The 24,943-nt window shown below is 49.1% G+C and overlaps 1 protein-coding gene across 1 annotated transcript in view; it reads left to right on the forward strand.

Moving 5' to 3' along the window:
- The window catches only part of aatkb (apoptosis-associated tyrosine kinase b), a 456,234-nt gene that overhangs the window by 190,683 nt on the left and 240,608 nt on the right, over positions 1-24,943 (forward strand). The window lies entirely within an intron of this gene.

Genomic DNA, 24,943 nt, shown 5'->3' on the forward strand with positions numbered 1-24,943 from the left:
CAGTCTGATGTATGAGACTGCAATCCAGTGTTCCTGTCTGATGTCTGAGACAGTAATCCAGTGACCAGTCTGATATCAGCGACAGTAATCCAATGACCCAGTCTGATGTCCGAGACATTTATCCAGTGACCCAGTCTGATGTCTGCGACAATAATCAAGTGACCCATTGTGATGCATGAGACAGTAATTGAGTTATCCTGTCTGATGTCTGAGACAGTAATCCAGTGACCTAGTCTGATGTCAGCTACAGTAATCCAGTGACCCAGTCTGATGTCTGAGACAGTAATCCAGTGACCGTGTCTGAAGCCAAGGACAGCAATCCATTGACCCAGTCTGATGTCAGGGACAGCAATCCAGTCACCCAGTCTGATGCCTGAGACAGCAATCCAGTGTTCCTGTCTGATGTCTGAGACAGTAATCCAGTGACCCAGTCTGATATCAGCGACAGTAATCCAATGACCCAGTCTGATGTCCGAGACAGTTATCCAGTGACCCAGTCTGACGTCTGAGACAGTAATCCAGTGACCCATTGTGATGTCAGAGACAGTAATCCAGTGTCCCAGGCTGATGTCAGGGACAGCAATCCAGTGATCCAGTCTGATGCCTGAGACAGTAATTGAGTTATCCTGTCTGATGTCTGAGACAGTAATCCAGTGACCGTGTCTGAAGCCAAGGACAGCAATCCATTGACCCAGTCTGATGTCAGGGACAGTAATGCAATGATCCAGCCTGATGTCAGAGAAAGCAATCCAGTGATCCAGTTTGATGTCTGAGACAGTAATCCAGTGATCCAGTCTGATGTGCAGTACAGCAATCTAGTGACCCAGTCTGATATCTGAGACAGTAATCCAGAGATCCAGTGTGATGTCTGTGACAGTTATCTAGTGACCCAGTCTGATGTCAGGGATGGCAATCTAGTCACCCAGTATGATGCCTGAGACATTAACCCAGAGATCCAGTCTGATGTCAGCGACGGTAATCCAGTGATGTAGTCTGAGGTCTGCGACAGTAATCCAGAGATCCAGTATGATGTCACAGACAGTAATCCAGTGACCCAATCTGAGGTCAGCGACAGCAATCCAGTGACCTCATCTGATGTCTGTGACAGTAATCGTGATCCAGTCTGATGTCTGAAGCAGTAATCCAGTGACCGTGTCTATGTCAAAGACAGTAATCCAGTGATTCAGTCTGTTGTCAGCGTCAGCAATCCAGTGACCCAGTCTGATGTCTGAGACAGTAATCCAGTGACCATGTTTGATGCCCGAGACAGTAATCCAGTGATCCAGTCTGATGTCTGAGACAGTGGTCCAGTGACCGGTCTGATGTCAGGGACAGTAATCTAGTGACGCAGTCTGATGTCTGAGACAGCAATCCAGCGACCGTGTTGATGTCAGGGACAGTAATCCAGTTACCGTGTCTGATGTCAGGGACAGTAATCCAACGATCCAATCTGATGTCAGCGAAAGCCATCCAGTGATCCAGTCTGATGTCTGAGGCAGTGATCCAGTGATCCAGTCTGGTGTCTGAGACAATAATCCATTGACCCAGTCTGATGTCAGGGACAGCAATTCATTGACACAGTCTGATGACTGCGACAGTAATTCAGTGACCCTGTCTGATGTGTGAGACAGTAATCCAGTGACCCAGTCTGATGCTTGAGACAGTAATCGGATGATCCTGTCTGATGTCTGTGACAGTAATCCAGTGACCCATGCTGATGTCAGAGACAGCAATCCAGGGACCCAGTCTGATGTTTGAGACAGGAATCCAGTGATCCAGTCTGATGTCAGGGATAGCAATCCATTGACCCGGTCCACTGTCTGAGACAGTAATCTATTGACCCAGTCTGATGTCAGGGGCAGCAATCCAGTGACTGTGTCTGATATCTGAGACAGTAATCCAGTGACCCAGTCTGATGTCAGGGACAGCAAAACAGTGACTCAGTCTGAGGTCTGAGACAGTAATCCGGTTACCCAGTCTGACGTCAGGGACAGCAATCCAGTGATCCAGTCTGATTTCAATGACAGCAATCCAGTGACCCAGACTGATGACTGAGACTGTAATCCAATGACCCAGTCTGATGTCAGCGACAGTAATCCAGTGACCCACTCAGATGTCTGAGACAGTAAGCCAGTGACCCAGTCTGATGTCTGAGACAGGAACCCAGAGATCCAGTGTGATGTCTGTGACAGTTATCTAGTCACCCAGTCTGATATCAGAGACAGCAATTCAGTGACCCATTCTGATGTCAGGGATGGCAATCCAGTGACCCAGTATGACGTCTGAGACATTAACCCAGCGATCCAGTCTGATGTCTTGGACAGTAACCCAGTGATCTAGTCTGAGGTCTGGGATGGTAATCCAGAGATCCAGTCTGATGTCTGCGACAGTAATCCAGTGACCCATGCTGATGTCTGAGACAGCAATCCAGTGACCCAGTCTGATGTCTGAGACAGCAATCCAGTGATCCAGTCTGATGTCTGCGACAGTAATCCAGTGATCCAGTCTGATGCCTGAGACAGCAATTTAGTGACCCACTCTGATGTGTGAGACAGTAATCCAGTGACCCAATCTGATGTCGGGGACAGTAATCCAGTGATGCAGTTTGATGTCTGTGACAGTAATCCAGTGACCCATTCTGATGTCTGAGAAAGTAATCAAATGATCCTGTCTGATGTCAGGGGCACTAATCCAGTGACCCAGTCTGATGTCAGGGACAGCAATCCAGTGACCCAGTCTGATGTCTGTGACAGTAATCCAGTGACTCTGTCAGATGTTAGAGGCAGCAAACCAGTGACCCAGTCTGATGTCAGGGACAGCAATCCAGTGACCCCATCTGATGCCTGAGACAGCAATTTAGTGACCCAGTTTGATGTCTGTGACAATACTCCAGTGACCCATTCTGATGTCTGAGAAAGTAATCGAATGATGCTATCTGATGTCAGGGACAGTAATCCAGTGACCCAGTCTGATGTCAGGGACAGCAATCCCGTGAGCATGTCTGGTGTCTGCGACCATAATCCAGTGACACTTTCTGATGTCTGAGACAGTAATCGAGTGATCCTGTCTGATGTTTGAGACAACAATCCAGTGACCCAGTCTGATGTCAGAAACAGCAATCCAATGACACAGTCTGATGTCTGAGACAGTAATCCAGTGACCCAGTCGGATGTCAGGGACAGCAATCCAGTGATCCTGTCTGATGTCTTAGCAAGTTAGTGACCCAGTCTGATATCTGAGACAGCGATCTATTGACCCAGTCTGACGTCTGAGACAGTAATCCAGTGACACTGCCTGATGTCAGGGACAGCAATCCAGTGACCCAGTCTAATGTCTGAGACAGTAATCCAGTGACCCAGTCTGATGTCAGAGATAGCAATCTAGTGACCCAGTCTGATGTCAGGGTCAGCAATCCAGTGAGTGTGTCTGATGTCTGTGAAAGTAATCCAGTGACCCATTGTGATGCATGAGACAGTAATCGACTCATCTGGTCTGATGTCAGAGACAGCCGTCCAGTGATCCAGTCTGATGTCTGCAACAGTAATCCAGTGATCCAGTCTGATGTCAGGGACAGTTATCCAGTGACCCAGTCTGATGTCAGGCACAGCAATCCAGTGACTGTGTGTGATGTCTGTGACAGTAATCCAGTGACCCATTCTGATGCCTGAGACAGTAATGGAGTGATGCTGTCTGATGTCTGAGTCAGTAATCCAGTGACGCGGTCTGATATCTGAGACAGTAATCCAGTGACCCAGTCTGATGTCTGACACTGTAATCCAGTGACCCAGTCTAATGACTGCGACGGTAATCTGGTGTTCCAGTCTGATGTCAGGGACAGCAAGCCAGTGACCCAGTCTGATGTCAGAGACAGCAATCCAGTGACCCAGTCTGATGTCTGAGGCAGTAATCCAGTGATCCAGTCGAATGTCAGGGACAGCAATTCAGTGACCCTGTCTGAAGACAGAGACAGTAATCAAGTGACCCAGACTGATGTCTGAGACAGCAATCCAGTGACCCAGTCTGATGTCTGAGACAGTAATCCAGTGACCATGTCAGAGACATTAATTCAGTGATCCAGTCTGATGCCTGAGACATTAATCCAGTGACCCAGTCTGATGTCCGGGACAGCAATCCAGTGACCCTGCCTGATGACAGAGACAGTAATCAAGTGACGCAGTCTGATGTCTGAGACAGCAATCCAGTGACCCAGTCTGATGTCCGGGACAGCAATCCAGTGACCCAGTCTGATGTAAGGGACAGCAATCCAGTGACCCAGTCTGATATCAGGGACAGTAATTCAGCGACCCTGTCTGATGACAGGGGCAGTAATCCAGTGACCCAGTCTGATGTCAGGGACAGCAATCCAGTGACCCTGTCGGATGACAGAGACAGTAATCAAGTGACCCAGACTGATGTCTGAGACATTAATTCAGTGATCCAGTCTGATGTCTGAGACATTAATCCAGTGATCCAGTCTGATGTCCGGGACAGCAATCCAGTGACCCCATCTGATGCCTGAGACAGCAATTTAGTGACCCAGTTTGATGTCTGTGACAATACTCCAGTGACCCATTCTGATGTCTGAGAAAGTAATCGAATGATCCTGTCTGATGTCAGGGACAGTAATCCAGTGACCCAGTCTGATGTCAGTGACAGCAATCCCGTGAGCATGTCTGGTGTCTGCGACCATAATCCAGTGACCCTTTCTGATGTCTGAGACAGTAATCGAGCGATCCTGTCTGATGTTTGAGACAACAATCCAGTGACCCAGTCTGATGTCTGAGACAGTAATCCAGTGACCCAGTCGGATGTCAGGGACAGCAATCCAGTGATCCTGTCTGATGTCTTAGCAAGTTAGTGACCCAGTCGGATATCTGAGACAGCGATCTATTGACCCAGTCTGACGTCTGAGACAGTAATCCAGTGACACTGTCTGATGTCAGGGACAGCAATCCAGTGACCCAGTCTAATGTCTGAGACAGTAATCCAGTGACCCAGTCTGATGTCAGAGATAGCAATCTAGTGACCCAGTCTGATGTCAGGGTCAGCAATCCAGTGAGTGTGTCTGATGTCTGTGAAAGTAATCCAGTGACCCATTGTGATGCATGAGACAGTAATCGACTTATCTGGTCTGATGTCAGAGACAGGCGTCCAGTGATCCAGTCTGATGTCTGCAACAGTAATCCAGTGATCCAGTCTGATATCAGGGACAGTTATCCAGTGACCCAGTCTGATGTCAGGCACAGCAATCCAGTGACTGTGTGTGATGTCTGTGACAGTAATCCAGTGACCCATTCTGATGCCTGAGACAGTAATGGAGTGATGCTGTCTGATGTCTGAGTCAGTAATCCAGTGACGCGGTCTGATATCTGAGACAGTAATCCAGTGACCCAGTCTGATGTCTGACACCGTAATCCAGTGACCCAGTCTAATGACTGCGACGGTAATCTGGTGTTCCAGTCTGATGTCAGGGACAGCAAGCCAGTGACCCAGTCTGATGGCAGAGACAGCAATCCAGTGACCCAGTCTGATGTCTGAGGCAGTAATCCAGTGATCCAGTCGAATGTCAGGGACAGCAATTCAGTGACCCTGTCTGAAGACAGAGACAGTAATCAAGTGACCCAGACTGATGTCTGAGACAGCAATCCAGTGACCCAGTCTGATGTCTGAGACAGTAATCCAGTGACCATGTCAGAGACATTAATTCAGTGATCCAGTCTGATGCCTGAGACATTAATCCAGTGACCCAGTCTGATGTCCGGGACAGCAATCCAGTGACCCTGTCTGATGACAGAGACAGTAATCAAGTGACGCAGTCTGATGTCTGAGACAGCACTCCAGTGACCCAGTCTAATGACTGCGACGGTAATCTGGTGTTCCAGTCTGATGTCAGGGACAGCAAGCCAGTGACCCAGTCTGATGTCAGAGACAGCAATCCAGTGACCCAGTCTGATGTCTGAGGCAGTAATCCAGTGATCCAGTCGAATGTCAGGGACAGCAATTCAGTGACCCTGTCTGAAGACAGAGACAGTAATCAAGTGACCCAGACTGATGTCTGAGACAGCAATCCAGTGACCCAGTCTGATGTCAGAGACAGCAATCCAGTGACCCAGTCTGATGTCTGAGGCAGTAATCCAGTGATCCAGTCGAATGTCAGGGACAGCAATTCAGTGACCCTGTCTGAAGACAGAGACAGTAATCCAGTGACCCAGTCTGATGTCCGGGACAGCAATCCAGTGACCCTGTCTGATGACAGAGACAGTAATCAAGTGACGCAGTCTGATGTCTGAGACAGCAATCCAGTGACCCAGTCTGATGTCCGGGACAGCAATCCAGTGACCCAGTCTGATGTAAGGGACAGCAATCCAGTGACCCAGTCTGATATCAGGGACAGTAATTCAGCGACCCTGTCTGATGACAGGGGCAGTAATCCAGTGACCCAGTCTGATGTCAGGGACAGCAATCCAGTGACCCTGTCGGATGACAGAGACAGTAATCAAGTGACCCAGACTGATGTCTGAGACAGTAATGCAGTGACCATGTCTGATGTCTGAGACATTAATCCAGTGATCCAGTCTGATGTCTGAGACATTAATCCAGTGATCCAGTCTGATGTCCGGGGCAGCAATCCAGTGACCCAGTCTGATGTAAGGGACAGCAATCCAGTGACCCAGTCTGATATCAGGGACAGTAATTCAGTGACCCTGTCTGATGACAGGGGCAGTAATCCAGTGACCCAGTCTGATGTCAGGGACAGTAATTCTGTGACCCTGTCTGATGACAGGGGCAGTAATCCAGTGACCCAGTCTGATGTCAGGGACAGTAATCCAGTGACCCAGTCTGATTCAGGGACAGTAATCCAGTGACCCAGTCTGATGTCAGGGACAGTAATTCTGTGACCCTGTCTGATGACAGGGGCAGTAATCTAGTGTCCCAGTCTGATGTCAGTGACAGTAATCCGGTGATCCAGTTGGATGTCAGGGACAGCAATTCAGTGACCCAGTCTGATGATAGGGACAGTAATCCAGTGATCCAGTCTGATGTCTGAGATTGTAATCCAGTGATCCATTCAGATGTCAGGGACAGTAATCCAGTGACCCAGTCAAATATCAGGGACAGTAATTAAGTGACCCTGTCTGATGACAGGGGCAGTAATCCAGTGACCCAGTCAGATGTCAGGGACAGTAATCCAGTGACCCTGTCTGATGACAGAGACAGTAATCAAGTGACGCAGTCTGATGTCTGAGACAGCAATCCAGTGACCCAGTCTGATGTCCGGGACAGCAATCCAGTGACCCAGTCTGATATCAGGGACAGTAATTCAGCGACCCAGTCTGATGTCAGAGACAGCAATCCAGTGACCCAGTCTGATGTCTGAGGCAGTAATCCAGTGATCCAGTCGAATGTCAGGGACAGCAATTCAGTGACCCTGTCTGAAGACAGAGACAGTAATCAAGTGACCCAGACTGATGTCTGAGACAGCAATCCAGTGACCCAGTCTGATGTCTGAGACAGTAATCCAGTGACCATGTCAGAGACATTAATCCAGTGACCCAGTCTGATGTCCGGGACAGCAATCCAGTGACCCTGTCTGATGACAGAGACAGTAATCAAGTGACGCAGTCTGATGTCTGAGACAGCAATCCAGTGACCCAGTCTGATGTCCGGGACAGCAATCCAGTGACCCAGTCTGATGTAAGGGACAGCAATCCAGTGACCCAGTCTGATATCAGGGACAGTAATTCAGCGACCCTGTCTGATGACAGGGGCAGTAATCCAGTGACCCAGTCTGATGTCAGGGACAGCAATCCAGTGACCCTGTCTGATGACAGAGACAGTAATCAAGTGACCCAGACTGATGTCTGAGACAGTAATGCAGTGACCATGTCTGATGTCTGAGACATTAATCCAGTGATCCAGTCTGATGTCTGAGACATTAATCCAGTGATCCAGTCTGATGTCCGGGGCAGCAATCCAGTGACCCAGTCTGATATCAGGGACAGTAATTCAGTGACCCTGTCTGATGACAGGGGCAGTAATCCAGTGACCCAGTCTGATGTCAGGGACAGTAATTCTGTGACCCTGTCTGATGTCAGGGGCAGTAATCCAGTGACCCAGTCTGATGTCAGGGACAGTAATCCAGTGACGCGGTCTGATATCTGAGACAGTAATCCAGTGACCCAGTCTGATGTCTGACACCGTAATCCAGTGACCCAGTCTAATGACTGCGACGGTAATCTGGTGTTCCAGTCTGATGTCAGGGACAGCAAGCCAGTGACCCAGTCTGATGTCAGAGACAGCAATCCAGTGACCCAGTCTGATGTCTGAGGCAGTAATCCAGTGATCCAGTCGAATGTCAGGGACAGCAATTCAGTGACCCTGTCTGAAGACAGAGACAGTAATCAAGTGACCCAGACTGATGTCTGAGACAGCAATCCAGTGACCCAGTCTGATGTCTGAGACAGTAATCCAGTGACCATGTCAGAGACATTAATCCAGTGACCCAGTCTGATGTCCGGGACAGCAATCCAGTGACCCTGTCTGATGACAGAGACAGTAATCAAGTGACGCAGTCTGATGTCTGAGACAGCAATCCAGTGACCCAGTCTGATGTCCGGGACAGCAATCCAGTGACCCAGTCTGATGTAAGGGACAGCAATCCAGTGACCCAGTCTGATATCAGGGACAGTAATTCAGCGACCCTGTCTGATGACAGGGGCAGTAATCCAGTGACCCAGTCTGATGTCAGGGACAGCAATCCAGTGACCCTGTCTGATGACAGAGACAGTAATCAAGTGACCCAGACTGATGTCTGAGACAGCAATCCAGTGACCCAGTCTGATGTCTGAGACAGTAATCCAGTGACCATGTCAGAGACATTAATCCAGTGACCCAGTCTGATGTCCGGGACAGCAATCCAGTGACCCTGTCGGATGACAGAGACAGTAATCAAGTGACGCAGTCTGATGTCTGAGACAGCAATCCAGTGACCCAGTCTGATGTCCGGGACAGCAATCCAGTGACCCAGTCTGATGTAAGGGACAGCAATCCAGTGACCCAGTCTGATATCAGGGACAGTAATCCAGTGACCCTGTCTGATGACAGAGACAGTAATCAAGTGACCCAGACTGATGTCTGAGACAGTAATGCAGTGACCATGTCTGATGTCTGAGACATTAATCCAGTGATCCAGTCTGATGTCCGGGGCAGCAATCCAGTGACCCAGTCTGATGTAAGGGACAGCAATCCAGTGACCCAGTCTGATATCAGGGACAGTAATTCAGTGACCCTGTCTGATGACAGGGGCAGTAATCCAGTGACCCAGTCTGATGTCAGGGACAGTAATCCAGTGACCCAGTCTGATGTCAGTGACAGCAATCCCGTGAGCATGTCTGGTGTCTGCGACCATAATCCAGTGACCCTTTCTGATGTCTGAGACAGTAATCGAGCGATCCTGTCTGATGTTTGAGACAACAATCCAGTGACCCAGTCTGATGTCTGAGACAGTAATCCAGTGACCCAGTCGGATGTCAGGGACAGCAATCCAGTGATCCTGTCTGATGTCTTAGCAAGTTAGTGACCCAGTCGGATATCTGAGACAGCGATCTATTGACCCAGTCTGACGTCTGAGACAGTAATCCAGTGACACTGTCTGATGTCAGGGACAGCAATCCAGTGACCCAGTCTAATGTCTGAGACAGTAATCCAGTGACCCAGTCTGATGTCAGAGATAGCAATCTAGTGACCCAGTCTGATGTCAGGGTCAGCAATCCAGTGAGTGTGTCTGATGTCTGTGAAAGTAATCCAGTGACCCATTGTGATGCATGAGACAGTAATCGACTTATCTGGTCTGATGTCAGAGACAGGCGTCCAGTGATCCAGTCTGATGTCTGCAACAGTAATCCAGTGATCCAGTCTGATATCAGGGACAGTTATCCAGTGACCCAGTCTGATGTCAGGCACAGCAATCCAGTGACTGTGTGTGATGTCTGTGACAGTAATCCAGTGACCCATTCTGATGCCTGAGACAGTAATGGAGTGATGCTGTCTGATGTCTGAGTCAGTAATCCAGTGACGCGGTCTGATATCTGAGACAGTAATCCAGTGACCCAGTCTGATGTCTGACACCGTAATCCAGTGACCCAGTCTAATGACTGCGACGGTAATCTGGTGTTCCAGTCTGATGTCAGGGACAGCAAGCCAGTGACCCAGTCTGATGGCAGAGACAGCAATCCAGTGACCCAGTCTGATGTCTGAGGCAGTAATCCAGTGATCCAGTCGAATGTCAGGGACAGCAATTCAGTGACCCTGTCTGAAGACAGAGACAGTAATCAAGTGACCCAGACTGATGTCTGAGACAGCAATCCAGTGACCCAGTCTGATGTCTGAGACAGTAATCCAGTGACCATGTCAGAGACATTAATTCAGTGATCCAGTCTGATGCCTGAGACATTAATCCAGTGACCCAGTCTGATGTCCGGGACAGCAATCCAGTGACCCTGTCTGATGACAGAGACAGTAATCAAGTGACGCAGTCTGATGTCTGAGACAGCACTCCAGTGACCCAGTCTAATGACTGCGACGGTAATCTGGTGTTCCAGTCTGATGTCAGGGACAGCAAGCCAGTGACCCAGTCTGATGTCAGAGACAGCAATCCAGTGACCCAGTCTGATGTCTGAGGCAGTAATCCAGTGATCCAGTCGAATGTCAGGGACAGCAATTCAGTGACCCTGTCTGAAGACAGAGACAGTAATCAAGTGACCCAGACTGATGTCTGAGACAGCAATCCAGTGACCCAGTCTGATGTCTGAGACAGTAATCCAGTGACCATGTCAGAGACATTAATTCAGTGATCCAGTCTGATGCCTGAGACATTAATCCAGTGACCCAGTCTGATGTCCGGGACAGCAATCCAGTGACCCTGTCTGATGACAGAGACAGTAATCAAGTGACGCAGTCTGATGTCTGAGACAGCAATCCAGTGACCCAGTCTGATGTCCGGGACAGCAATCCAGTGACCCAGTCTGATGTAAGGGACAGCAATCCAGTGACCCAGTCTGATATCAGGGACAGTAATTCAGCGACCCTGTCTGATGACAGGGGCAGTAATCCAGTGACCCAGTCTGATGTCAGGGACAGCAATCCAGTGACCCTGTCGGATGACAGAGACAGTAATCAAGTGACCCAGACTGATGTCTGAGACAGTAATGCAGTGACCATGTCTGATGTCTGAGACATTAATCCAGTGATCCAGTCTGATGTCTGAGACATTAATCCAGTGATCCAGTCTGATGTCCGGGGCAGCAATCCAGTGACCCAGTCTGATGTAAGGGACAGCAATCCAGTGACCCAGTCTGATATCAGGGACAGTAATTCAGTGACCCTGTCTGATGACAGGGGCAGTAATCCAGTGACCCAGTCTGATGTCAGGGACAGTAATTCTGTGACCCTGTCTGATGACAGGGGCAGTAATCCAGTGACCCAGTCTGATGTCAGGGACAGTAATCCAGTGACCCAGTCTGATTCAGGGACAGTAATCCAGTGACCCAGTCTGATGTCAGGGACAGTAATTCTGTGACCCTGTCTGATGACAGGGGCAGTAATCTAGTGTCCCAGTCTGATGTCAGTGACAGTAATCCGGTGATCCAGTTGGATGTCAGGGACAGCAATTCAGTGACCCAGTCTGATGATAGGGACAGTAATCCAGTGATCCAGTCTGATGTCTGAGATTGTAATCCAGTGATCCATTCAGATGTCAGGGACAGTAATCCAGTGACCCAGTCAAATATCAGGGACAGTAATTAAGTGACCCTGTCTGATGACAGGGGCAGTAATCCAGTGACCCAGTCAGATGTCAGGGACAGTAATCCAGTGACCCTGTCTGATGACAGAGACAGTAATCAAGTGACGCAGTCTGATGTCTGAGACAGCAATCCAGTGACCCAGTCTGATGTCCGGGACAGCAATCCAGTGACCCAGTCTGATATCAGGGACAGTAATTCAGCGACCCAGTCTGATGTCAGAGACAGCAATCCAGTGACCCAGTCTGATGTCTGAGGCAGTAATCCAGTGATCCAGTCGAATGTCAGGGACAGCAATTCAGTGACCCTGTCTGAAGACAGAGACAGTAATCAAGTGACCCAGACTGATGTCTGAGACAGCAATCCAGTGACCCAGTCTGATGTCTGAGACAGTAATCCAGTGACCATGTCAGAGACATTAATCCAGTGACCCAGTCTGATGTCCGGGACAGCAATCCAGTGACCCTGTCTGATGACAGAGACAGTAATCAAGTGACGCAGTCTGATGTCTGAGACAGCAATCCAGTGACCCAGTCTGATGTCCGGGACAGCAATCCAGTGACCCAGTCTGATGTAAGGGACAGCAATCCAGTGACCCAGTCTGATATCAGGGACAGTAATTCAGCGACCCTGTCTGATGACAGGGGCAGTAATCCAGTGACCCAGTCTGATGTCAGGGACAGCAATCCAGTGACCCTGTCTGATGACAGAGACAGTAATCAAGTGACCCAGACTGATGTCTGAGACAGTAATGCAGTGACCATGTCTGATGTCTGAGACATTAATCCAGTGATCCAGTCTGATGTCTGAGACATTAATCCAGTGATCCAGTCTGATGTCCGGGGCAGCAATCCAGTGACCCAGTCTGATATCAGGGACAGTAATTCAGTGACCCTGTCTGATGACAGGGGCAGTAATCCAGTGACCCAGTCTGATGTCAGGGACAGTAATTCTGTGACCCTGTCTGATGTCAGGGGCAGTAATCCAGTGACCCAGTCTGATGTCAGGGACAGTAATCCAGTGACGCGGTCTGATATCTGAGACAGTAATCCAGTGACCCAGTCTGATGTCTGACACCGTAATCCAGTGACCCAGTCTAATGACTGCGACGGTAATCTGGTGTTCCAGTCTGATGTCAGGGACAGCAAGCCAGTGACCCAGTCTGATGTCAGAGACAGCAATCCAGTGACCCAGTCTGATGTCTGAGGCAGTAATCCAGTGATCCAGTCGAATGTCAGGGACAGCAATTCAGTGACCCTGTCTGAAGACAGAGACAGTAATCAAGTGACCCAGACTGATGTCTGAGACAGCAATCCAGTGACCCAGTCTGATGTCTGAGACAGTAATCCAGTGACCATGTCAGAGACATTAATCCAGTGACCCAGTCTGATGTCCGGGACAGCAATCCAGTGACCCTGTCTGATGACAGAGACAGTAATCAAGTGACGCAGTCTGATGTCTGAGACAGCAATCCAGTGACCCAGTCTGATGTCCGGGACAGCAATCCAGTGACCCAGTCTGATGTAAGGGACAGCAATCCAGTGACCCAGTCTGATATCAGGGACAGTAATTCAGCGACCCTGTCTGATGACAGGGGCAGTAATCCAGTGACCCAGTCTGATGTCAGGGACAGCAATCCAGTGACCCTGTCTGATGACAGAGACAGTAATCAAGTGACCCAGACTGATGTCTGAGACAGCAATCCAGTGACCCAGTCTGATGTCTGAGACAGTAATCCAGTGACCATGTCAGAGACATTAATCCAGTGACCCAGTCTGATGTCCGGGACAGCAATCCAGTGACCCTGTCGGATGACAGAGACAGTAATCAAGTGACGCAGTCTGATGTCTGAGACAGCAATCCAGTGACCCAGTCTGATGTCCGGGACAGCAATCCAGTGACCCAGTCTGATGTAAGGGACAGCAATCCAGTGACCCAGTCTGATATCAGGGACAGTAATCCAGTGACCCTGTCTGATGACAGAGACAGTAATCAAGTGACCCAGACTGATGTCTGAGACAGTAATGCAGTGACCATGTCTGATGTCTGAGACATTAATCCAGTGATCCAGTCTGATGTCTGAGACATTAATCCAGTGATCCAGTCTGATGTCCGGGACAGCAATTCAGTGACACAGTCTGATGTAAGGGACAGCAATCCAGTGACCCAGTCTGATATCAGGGACAGTAATTCAGTGACCCTGTCTGATGACAGGGGCAGTAATCCAGTGACCCAGTCTGATGTCAGGGACAGTAATTCTGTGACCCTGTCTGATGACAGGGGCAGTAATCCAGTGACCCAGTCTGATGTCAGGGACAGTAATCCAGTGAACCAGTCTGATTCAGGGACAGTAATCCAGTGACCCAGTCTGATGTCAGGGACAGTAATTCTGTGACCCTGTCTGATGACAGGGGCAGTAATCTAGTGTCCCAGTCTGATGTCAGTGACAGTAATCCGGTGATCCAGTTGGATGTCAGGGACAGCAATTCAGTGACCCAGTCTGATGATAGGGACAGTAATCCAGTGATCCAGTCTGATGTCTGAGATTGTAATCCAGTGATCCATTCAGATGTCAGGGACAGTAATCCAGTGACCCAGTCGAATATCAGGGACAGTAATTCAGTGACCCTGTCTGATGACAGGGGCAGTAATCCAGTGACCCAGTCAGATGTCAGGGACAGTAATTCTGTGACCCTGTCTGATGACAGGGGCAGTAATCTAGTGACCCAGTCTGATGTCAGAGACAGCAATCCAGTGACCCCAGTCTGATGTCTGAGGCAGTAATCCAGTGATCCAGTCGAATGTCAGGGACAGCAATTCAGTGACTCTGTCTGAAGACAGAGACAGTAATCAAGTGACCCAGACTAATGTCTGAGACAGCAATCCAGTAACCCAGTCTGATGTCTGAGACAGTAATCCAGTGACCATGTCAGAGACATTAATTCAGTGATCCAGTCTGATGCCTGAGACATTAATCCAGTGACCCAGTCTGATGTCCGGGACAGCAATCCAGTGACCCTGTCTGATGACAGAGACAGTAATCAAGTGACGCAGTCTGATGTCTGAGACAGCAATCCAGTGACCCAGTCTGATGTCCGGGACAGCAATCCAGTGACCCAGTCGGATGTAAGGGACAGCAATCCAGTGACCCAGTCTGATATCAGGGACAGTAATTCAGCAACCCAGTCTGATGTCAGAGACAGCAATCCAGTGACCCAGTCTGATGTCTGAGGCAGTAATCCAGTGATCCAGTCGAATGTCAGGGACAGCAATTCAGTGACCCTGTCTGAAGACAGAGACAGTAATCAAGAGACCCAGACTGATGTCTGAGACAGCAATCCAGTGACCCAGTCTGATGTCTGAGACAGTAATCCAGTGACCATGTCAGAGACATTAATCCAGTGACCCAGTCTGATGTCCTGGACAGCAATCCAGTGACCCTGTCTGATGTCAGAGACAGTAATCAAGTGACGCAGTCTGATGTCTGAGACAGCAATCCAGTGACCCAGTCTGATGTCCGGGACAGCAATCCAGTGACCCAGTCTGATGTAAGGGACAGCAATCCAGTGACCCAGTCTGATATCAGGGACAGTAATTCAGTGACCCTGTCTGGTGACAGGGGCAGTAATCCAGTGACCCAGTCTGATGTCAGGGACAGTAATTCTGTGACCCTGTGTGATGACAGGGGCAGTAATCCAGTGACCCAGTCTGATGTCAGGGACAGTAATCCAGTGACGCGGTCTGATATCTGAGACATTAATCCAGTGACCCAGTCTGATGTCTGACACCGTAATCCAGTGACCCAGTCTAATGACTGCGACGGTAATCTGGTGTTCCAGTCTGATGTCAGGGACAGCAAGCCAGTGACCCAGTCTGATGTCAGAGACAGCAATCCAGTGACCCAGTCTGATGTCTGAGGCAGTAATCCAGTGATCCAGTCGAATGTCAAGGACAGCAATTCAGTGACCCTGTCTGAAGACAGAGACAGTAATCAAGTGACCCAGACTGATGTCTGAGACAGCAATCCAGTGACCCAGTCTGATGTCTGAGACAGTAATCCAGTGACCATGTCAGAAACATTAATCCAGTGACCCAGTCTGATGTCCGGGACAGCAATCCAGTGACCCTGTCTGATGACAGAGACAGTAATCAAGTGACGCAGTCTGATGTCTGAGACAGCAATCCAGTGACCCAGTCTGATGTCCGGGACAGCAATCCAGTGACCCAGTCTGATATCAGGGACAGTAATTCAGCGACCCTGTCTGATGACAGGGGCAGTAATCCAGTGACCCAGTCTGATGTCCGGGACAGCAATCCAGTGACCCTGTCTGATGACAGAGACAGTAATCAAGTGACCCAGACTGATGTCTGAGACAGTAATGCAGTGACCATGTCTGATGTCTGAGACATTAATCCAGTGATCCAGTCTGATGTCCGGGGCAGCAATCCAGTGACCCAGTCTGATATCAGGGACAGCAATCCAGTGACCCAGTCTGATATCAGGGACAGTAATTCTGTGACCCTGTCTGATGACAGGGGCAGTAATCTAGTGACCCAGTCTGATGTCAGGGACAGTAATCCAGTGACCCAGTCTGATTCAGGGACAGTAATCCAGTGACCCAGTCTGATGTCAGGGGCAGTAATTCTGTGACCCTGTCTGATGACAGGGGCAGTAATCTAGTGACCCAGTCTGATGTCAGGGACAGTAATCCAGTGACCCAGTCTGATGTCAGAGACAGCAATCCAGTGACCCAGTCTGATGTCAGTGACAGTAATCCGGTGATCCAGTTGGATGTCAGGGACAGCAATTCAGTGACCCAGTCTGATGATAGGGACAGTAATCCAGTGATCCAGTCTGATGTCTGAGATTGTAATCCAGTGATCCATTCAGATGTCAGGGACAGTAATCCAGTGACCCAGTCGAATATCAGGGCCAGTAATTCAGTGACCCTGTCTGATGACAGGGGCAGTAATCCAGTGACCCAGTCAGATGTCAGGGACAGTAATTCTGTGACCCTGTCTGATGACAGGGGCAGTAATCTAGTGACCCAGTCTGATGTCAGAGACAGCAATCCAGTGACCCAGTCTGATGTCTGAGGCAGTAATCCAGTGATCCAGTCGAATGTCAGGGACAGCAATTCAGTGACTCTGTCTGAAGACAGAGACAGCAATCCAGTGACCCAGTCTGATGTCTGAGACAGTAATCCAGTGACCATGTCAGAGACATTAATTCAGTGATCCAGTCTGATGCCTGAGACATTAATCCAGTGATCCAGTCTGATGTCCGGGACAGCAATCCAGTGACCCCATCTGATGCCTGAGACAGCAATTTAGTGACCCAGTTTGATGTCTGTGACAATACTCCAGTGACCCATTCTGATGTCTGAGAAAGTAATCGAATGATCCTGTCTGATGTCCGGGACAGTAATCCAGTGACCCAGTCTGATGTCAGTGACAGCAATCCCGTGAGCTTGTCTGGTGTCTGCGACCATAATCCAGTGACCCTTTCTGATGTCTGAGACAGTAATCGAGTGATCCTGTCTGATGTTTGAGACAACAATCCAGTGACCCAGTCTGATGTCTGAGACAGTAATCCAGTGACCCAGTCGGATGTCAGGGACAGCAATCCAGTGATCCTGTCTGATGTCTTAGCAAGTTAGTGACCCAGTCTGATATCTGAGACAGCGATCTATTGACCCAGTCTGACGTCTGAGACAGTAATCCAGTGACACTGTCTGATGTCAGGGACAGCAATCCAGTGACCCAGTCTAATGTCTGAGACAGTAATCCAGTGACCCAGTCTGATGTCAGAGATAGCAATCTAGTGACCCAGTCTGATGTCAGGGTCAGCAATCCAGTGAGTGTGTCTGATGTCTGTGAAAGTAATCCAGTGACCCATTGTGATGCATGAGACAGTAATCGACTTATCTGGTCTGATGTCAGAGACAGCCGTCCAGTGATCCAGTCTGATGTCTGCAACAGTAATCCAGTGACCCAGTCTGATGTCAGGCACAGCAATCCAGTGACTGTGTGTGATGTCTGTGACAGTAATCCAGTGACCCATTCTGATGCCTGAGACAGTAATGGAGTGATGCTGTCTGATGTCTGAGTCAGTAATCCAGTGACGCGGTCTGATATCTGAGACAGTAATCCAGTGACCCAGTCTGATGTCTGACACCGTAATCCAGTGACCCAGTCTAATGACTGCGACGGTAATCTGGTGTTCCAGTCTGATGTCAGGGACAGCAAGCCAGTGACCCAGTCTGATGTCAGAGACAGCAATCCAGTGACCCAGTCTGATGTCTGAGGCAGTAATCCAGTGATCCAGTCGAATGTCAGGGACAGCAATTCAGTGACCCTGTCTGAAGACAGAGACAGTAATCAAGTGACCCAGACTGATGTCTGAGACAGCAATCCAGTGACCCAGTCTGATGTCTGAGACAGTAATCCAGTGACCATGTCAGAGACATTAATCCAGTGACCCAGTCTGATGTCCGGGACAGCAATCCAGTGACCCTGTCGGATGACAGAGACAGTAATCAAGTGACGCAGTCTGATGTCTGAGACAGCAATCCAGTGACCCAGTCTGATGTCCGGGACAGCAATCCAGTGACCCAGTCTGATGTAAGGGACAGCAATCCAGTGACCCAGTCTGATATCAGGGACAGTAATTCAGCGACCCTGTCTGATGACAGGGGCAGTAATCCAGTGACCCAGTCTGATGTCAGGGACAGCAATCCAGTGACCCTGTCTGATGACAGAGACAGTAATCAAGTGACCCAGACTGATGTCTGAGACAGTAATGCAGTGGCCATGTCTGATGTCTGAGACATTAATCCAGTGATCCAGTCTGATGTCTGAGACATTAATCCAGTGATCCAGTCTGATGTCCGGGGCAGCAATCCAGTGACCCAGTCTGATGTAAGGGACAGTAATCCAGTGACCCAGTCTGATTTCAGGGACAGTAATTAAGTGACCCTGTCTGATGACAGGGGCAGTAATCCAGTGACCCAGTCTGATGTCAGGGACAGTAATCCAGTGACACAGTCTGATTTCAGGGACAGTCATTAAGTGACCCTGTCTGATGACAGGGGCAGTAATCCAGTGACCCAGTCTGATGTCAGAGACAGTAAACCAGTGATCCAGTTGGATGTCAGGGACAGCAATTCAGTGACCCAGTCTGATGATAGGGACAGTAATCCATTGATCCAGTCTGATGTCAGGGACAGTAATCTAGTGACACAGTTTGATGTCAGGGATAGTAATCCAGTGTCACTGTCTGATGTCAGAGACAGTAATTCTGTGACCCTGTCTGATGACAGGGGCAGTAATCTAGTGACCCAGTCTGATGTCAGAGACAGGAATCCAGTGACCCAGTCTGATGTCTGGTACAGCAAACCAGTGACCCTGTCAACGTGTGAGACTGTAATCCAGTGACCCAGTCTGATGTCAGGGACAGTAATCCAGTGACCCAGTCTGATGTCTGAGGCAGTAATCCAGTGATCCAGTCGAATGTCAGGGACAGCAATTCAGTGACCCTGTCTGATGACAGAGACAGTAATCAAGTGACACTGTCTGATGTCTGAGACACCAATCCAGTGACCAGTCTGATGTCTGAGACAGTAATCCAGTGACCATGTCTGAGACATTAATTCAGTGATCCAGTCTGATGTCTGAGACATTAATCCAGTGATCCAGTCTGATGTCCGGGACAGCAATCCAGTGACCCTGTCTGATGACAAAGACAGTAATCAAGTGACGCAGTCTGATGTCTGAGACAGCAATCCAGTGACCCAGTCTGATGTCAGGGACAGCAATCCAGTGACCCTGTCTGATGACAGAGACAGTAATCAAGTGACCCAGACTGATGTCTGAGACAGTAATGCAGTGACTATGTCTGATGTCTGAGACATTAATTCAGTGATCCAGTCTGATGTCTGAGGCATTAATTCAGTGATCCAGTCTGATGTCCGGGACAGAAATCCAGTGACCCAATCTGATGACAGGGGCAGTAATCCAGTGACCCAGTCTGATGTCAGGGACAGTAATCCAGTGACACAGTCTGATTTCAGGGACAGTAATTAAGTGACCCTGTCTGATGTCAGGGGCAGTAATCCAGTGACCCAGTCTGATGTCAGAGACAGTAAACCAGTGATCCAGTTGGATGTCAGGGACAGCAATTCAGTGACCCAGTCTGATGATAGGGACAGTAATCCATTGATCCAGTCTGATGTCAGGGACAGTAATCTAGTGACACAGTCTGATGTCAGGCACAGCAATCCAGTGACTGTGTGTGATGTCTGTGACAGTAATCCAGTGACCCATTCTGATGCCTGAGACAGTAATGGAGTGATGCTGTCTGATGTCTGAGTCAGTAATCCAGTGACGCGGTCTGATATCTGAGACAGTAATCCAGTGACCCAGTCTGATGTCTGACACCGTAATCCAGTGACCCAGTCTAATGACTGCGACGGTAATCTGGTGTTCCAGTCTGATGTCAGGGACAGCAAGCCAGTGACCCAGTCTGATGTCAGAGACAGCAATCCAGTGACCCAGTCTGATGTCTGAGGCAGTAATCCAGTGATCCAGTCGAATGTCAGGGACAGCAATTCAGTGACCCTGTCTGAAGACAGAGACAGTAATCAAGTGACCCAGACTGATGTCTGAGACAGCAATCCAGTGACCCAGTCTGATGTCTGAGACAGTAATCCAGTGACCATGTCAGAGACATTAATCCAGTGACCCAGTCTGATGTCCGGGACAGCAATCCAGTGACCCTGTCGGATGACAGAGACAGTAATCAAGTGACGCAGTCTGATGTCTGAGACAGCAATCCAGTGACCCAGTCTGATGTCCGGGACAGCAATCCAGTGACCCAGTCTGATGTAAGGGACAGCAATCCAGTGACCCAGTCTGATATCAGGGACAGTAATTCAGCGACCCTGTCTGATGACAGGGGCAGTAATCCAGTGACCCAGTCTGATGTCAGGGACAGCAATCCAGTGACCCTGTCTGATGACAGAGACAGTAATCAAGTGACCCAGACTGATGTCTGAGACAGTAATGCAGTGGCCATGTCTGATGTCTGAGACATTAATCCAGTGATCCAGTCTGATGTCTGAGACATTAATCCAGTGATCCAGTCTGATGTCCGGGGCAGCAATCCAGTGACCCAGTCTGATGTAAGGGACAGTAATCCAGTGACCCAGTCTGATTTCAGGGACAGTAATTAAGTGACCCTGTCTGATGACAGGGGCAGTAATCCAGTGACCCAGTCTGATGTCAGGGACAGTAATCCAGTGACACAGTCTGATTTCAGGGACAGTCATTAAGTGACCCTGTCTGATGACAGGGGCAGTAATCCAGTGACCCAGTCTGATGTCAGAGACAGTAAACCAGTGATCCAGTTGGATGTCAGGGACAGCAATTCAGTGACCCAGTCTGATGATAGGGACAGTAATCCATTGATCCAGTCTGATGTCAGGGACAGTAATCTAGTGACACAGTTTGATGTCAGGGATAGTAATCCAGTGTCACTGTCTGATGTCAGAGACAGTAATTCTGTGACCCTGTCTGATGACAGGGGCAGTAATCTAGTGACCCAGTCTGATGTCAGAGACAGGAATCCAGTGACCCAGTCTGATGTCTGGTACAGCAAACCAGTGACCCTGTCAACGTGTGAGACTGTAATCCAGTGACCCAGTCTGATGTCAGGGACAGTAATCCAGTGACCCAGTCTGATGTCTGAGGCAGTAATCCAGTGATCCAGTCGAATGTCAGGGACAGCAATTCAGTGACCCTGTCTGATGACAGAGACAGTAATCAAGTGACACTGTCTGATGTCTGAGACACCAATCCAGTGACCAGTCTGATGTCTGAGACAGTAATCCAGTGACCATGTCTGAGACATTAATTCAGTGATCCAGTCTGATGTCTGAGACATTAATCCAGTGATCCAGTCTGATGTCCAGGACAGCAATCCAGTGAACCTGTCTGATGACAAAGACAGTAATCAAGTGACGCAGTCTGATGTCTGAGACAGCAATCCAGTGACCCAGTCTGATGTCAGGGACAGCAATCCAGTGACCCTGTCTGATGACAGAGACAGTAATCAAGTGACCCAGACTGATGTCTGAGACAGTAATGCAGTGACTATGTCTGATGTCTGAGACATTAATTCAGTGATCCAGTCTGATGTCTGAGGCATTAATTCAGTGATCCAGTCTGATGTCCGGGACAGAAATCCAGTGACCCAATCTGATGACAGGGGCAGTAATCCAGTGACCCAGTCTGATGTCAGGGACAGTAATCCAGTGACACAGTCTGATTTCAGGGACAGTAATTAAGTGACCCTGTCTGATGTCAGGGGCAGTAATCCAGTGACCCAGTCTGATGTCAGAGACAGTAAACCAGTGATCCAGTTGGATGTCAGGGACAGCAATTCAGTGACCCAGTCTGATGATAGGGACAGTAATCCATTGATCCAGTCTGATGTCAGGGACAGTAATCTAGTGACACAGTTTGATGTCAGGGATAGTAATCCAGTGTCACTGTCTGATGTCAGAGACAGTAATTCTGTGACCCTGTCTGATGACAGGGGCAGTAATCTAGTGACCCAGTCTGATGTCAGAGACAGGAATCCAGTGACCCAGTCTGATGTCTGGTACAGCAAACCAGTGACCCTGTCAACGTGTGAGACTGTAATCCAGTGACCCAGTCTGATGTCAGGGACAGTAATCCAGTGACCCAGTCTGATGTCTGAGGCAGTAATCCAGTGATCCAGTCGAATGTCAGGGACAGCAATTCAGTGACCCTGTCTGATGACAGAGACAGTAATCAAGTGACACTGTCTGATGTCTGAGACACCAATCCAGTGACCAGTCTGATGTCTGAGACAGTAATCCAGTGACCATGTCTGAGACATTAATTCAGTGATCCAGTCTGATGTCTGAGACATTAATCCAGTGATCCAGTCTGATGTCCGGGACAGCAATCCAGTGAACCTGTCTGATGACAAAGACAGTAATCAAGTGACGCAGTCTGATGTCTGAGACAGCAATCCAGTGACCCAGTCTGATGTCAGGGACAGCAATCCAGTGACCCTGTCTGATGACAGAGACAGTAATCAAGTGACCCAGACTGATGTCTGAGATAGTAATGCAGTGACTATGTCTGATGTCAGGGACATTAATTCAGTGATCCAGTCTGATGTCTGAGGCATTAATTCAGTGATCCAGTCTGATGTCCGGGACAGAAATCCAGTGACCCTGTCTGATGTCAGGGACAGTAATCCAGTGACCCAGTCTGATATCAGGGACAGTAATTCAGTGACCCTGTCTGATGACAGGGGCAGTAATCCAGTGACCCAGTCTGATGTCAGGGACAGTAATTCTGTGACCCTGTCTGATGACAGGGGCAGTAATCTAGTGACCCAGTCTGATGTCAGAGACAGCAATCCAGTGACCCAGTCTGATGTCTGGTACAGCAAACCAGTGACCCTGTCAACGTGTGAGACTGTAATCCAGTGACCCAGTCTGATGTCAGGGACAGTAATCCAGTGACCCAGTCTGATGTCTGAGGCAGTAATCCAGTGATCCAGTCGAATGTCAGGGACAGCAATTCAGTGACCCTGTCTGATGACAGACAGTAATCAAGTGACACTGTCTGATGTCTGAGACATTAATTCAGTGATCCAGTCTGCTGTCTGAGACATTAATCCAGTGATCCAGTCTGATGTCTGGGACAGCAATCCAGTGACCCTGTCTGATGACAGAGACAGTAATCAAGTGACGCAGTCTGATGTCTGAGACAGCAATCCAGTGACCCAGTCTGATGTCAGGGACAGCAATCCAGTGACCCTGTCTGATGACAGAGACAGTAATCAAGTGACCCAGACTGATGTCTGAGACAGTAATGCAGTGACTATGTCTGATGTCTGAGACATTAATTCAGTGATCCAATCTGATGTCTGAGACATTAATCCAGTGATCCAGTCTGATGTCCGGGACAGAAATCCAGTGACCCTGTCTGATGACAGAGACAGTAATCAAGTGACGCAGTCTGATGTCTGAGACAGCAATCCAGTGACCCAGTCTGATGTCCGGGACAGCAATCCAGTGACCCAGTCTGATGTAAGGGACAGCAATCCAGTGACCCAGTCTGATATCAGGGACAGTAATTCAGCGACCCTGTCTGATGACAGGGGCAGTAATCCAGTGACCCAGTCTGATGTCAGGGACAGCAATCCAGTGACCCTGTCTGATGACAGAGACAGTAATCAAGTGACCCAGACTGATGTCTGAGACAGCAATCCAGTGACCCAGTCTGATGTCTGAGACAGTACTCCAGTGACCATGTCAGAGACATTAATCCAGTGACCCAGTCTGATGTCCGGGACAGCAATCCAGTGACCCTGTCTGATGACAGAGACAGTAATCAAGTGACGCAGTCTGATGTCTGAGACAGCAATCCAGTGACCCTGTCTGATGACAGAGACAGTAATCAAGTGACCCAGACTGATGTCTGAGACAGTAATGCAGTGACTATGTCTGATGTCTGAGACATTAATTCAGTGATCCAATCTGATGTCTGAGACATTAATCCAGTGATCCAGTCTGATGTCCGGGACAGAAATCCAGTGACCCAGTCTGATGTCAGGGACAGTAATCAAGTGACACTGTCTGATGTCTGAGACATTAATTCAGTGATCCAGTCTGCTGTCTGAGACATTAATCCAGTGATCCAGTCTGATGTCTGGGACAGCAATCCAGTGACCCTGTCTGATGACAGAGACAGTAATCAAGTGACGCAGTCTGATGTCTGAGACAGCAATCCAGTGACCCAGTCTGATGTCAGGGACAGCAATCCAGTGACCCTGTCTGATGACAGAGACAGTAATCAAGTGACCCAGACTGATGTCTGAGACAGTAATGCAGTGACTATGTCTGATGTCTGAGACATTAATTCAGTGATCCAATCTGATGTCTGAGACATTAATCCAGTGATCCAGTCTGATGTCCGGGACAGAAATCCAGTGACCCAATCTGATGTCTGGGACAGCAATCCAGTGACCCTGTCTGATGACAGAGACAGTAATCAAGTGACGCAGTCTGATGTCTGAGACAGCAATCCAGTGACCCAGT

Source organism: Hemiscyllium ocellatum, chromosome 25 (assembly GCF_020745735.1).
Source record: "Hemiscyllium ocellatum isolate sHemOce1 chromosome 25, sHemOce1.pat.X.cur, whole genome shotgun sequence".
Classification (NCBI taxonomy): Eukaryota; Metazoa; Chordata; class Chondrichthyes; order Orectolobiformes; family Hemiscylliidae; genus Hemiscyllium; species Hemiscyllium ocellatum.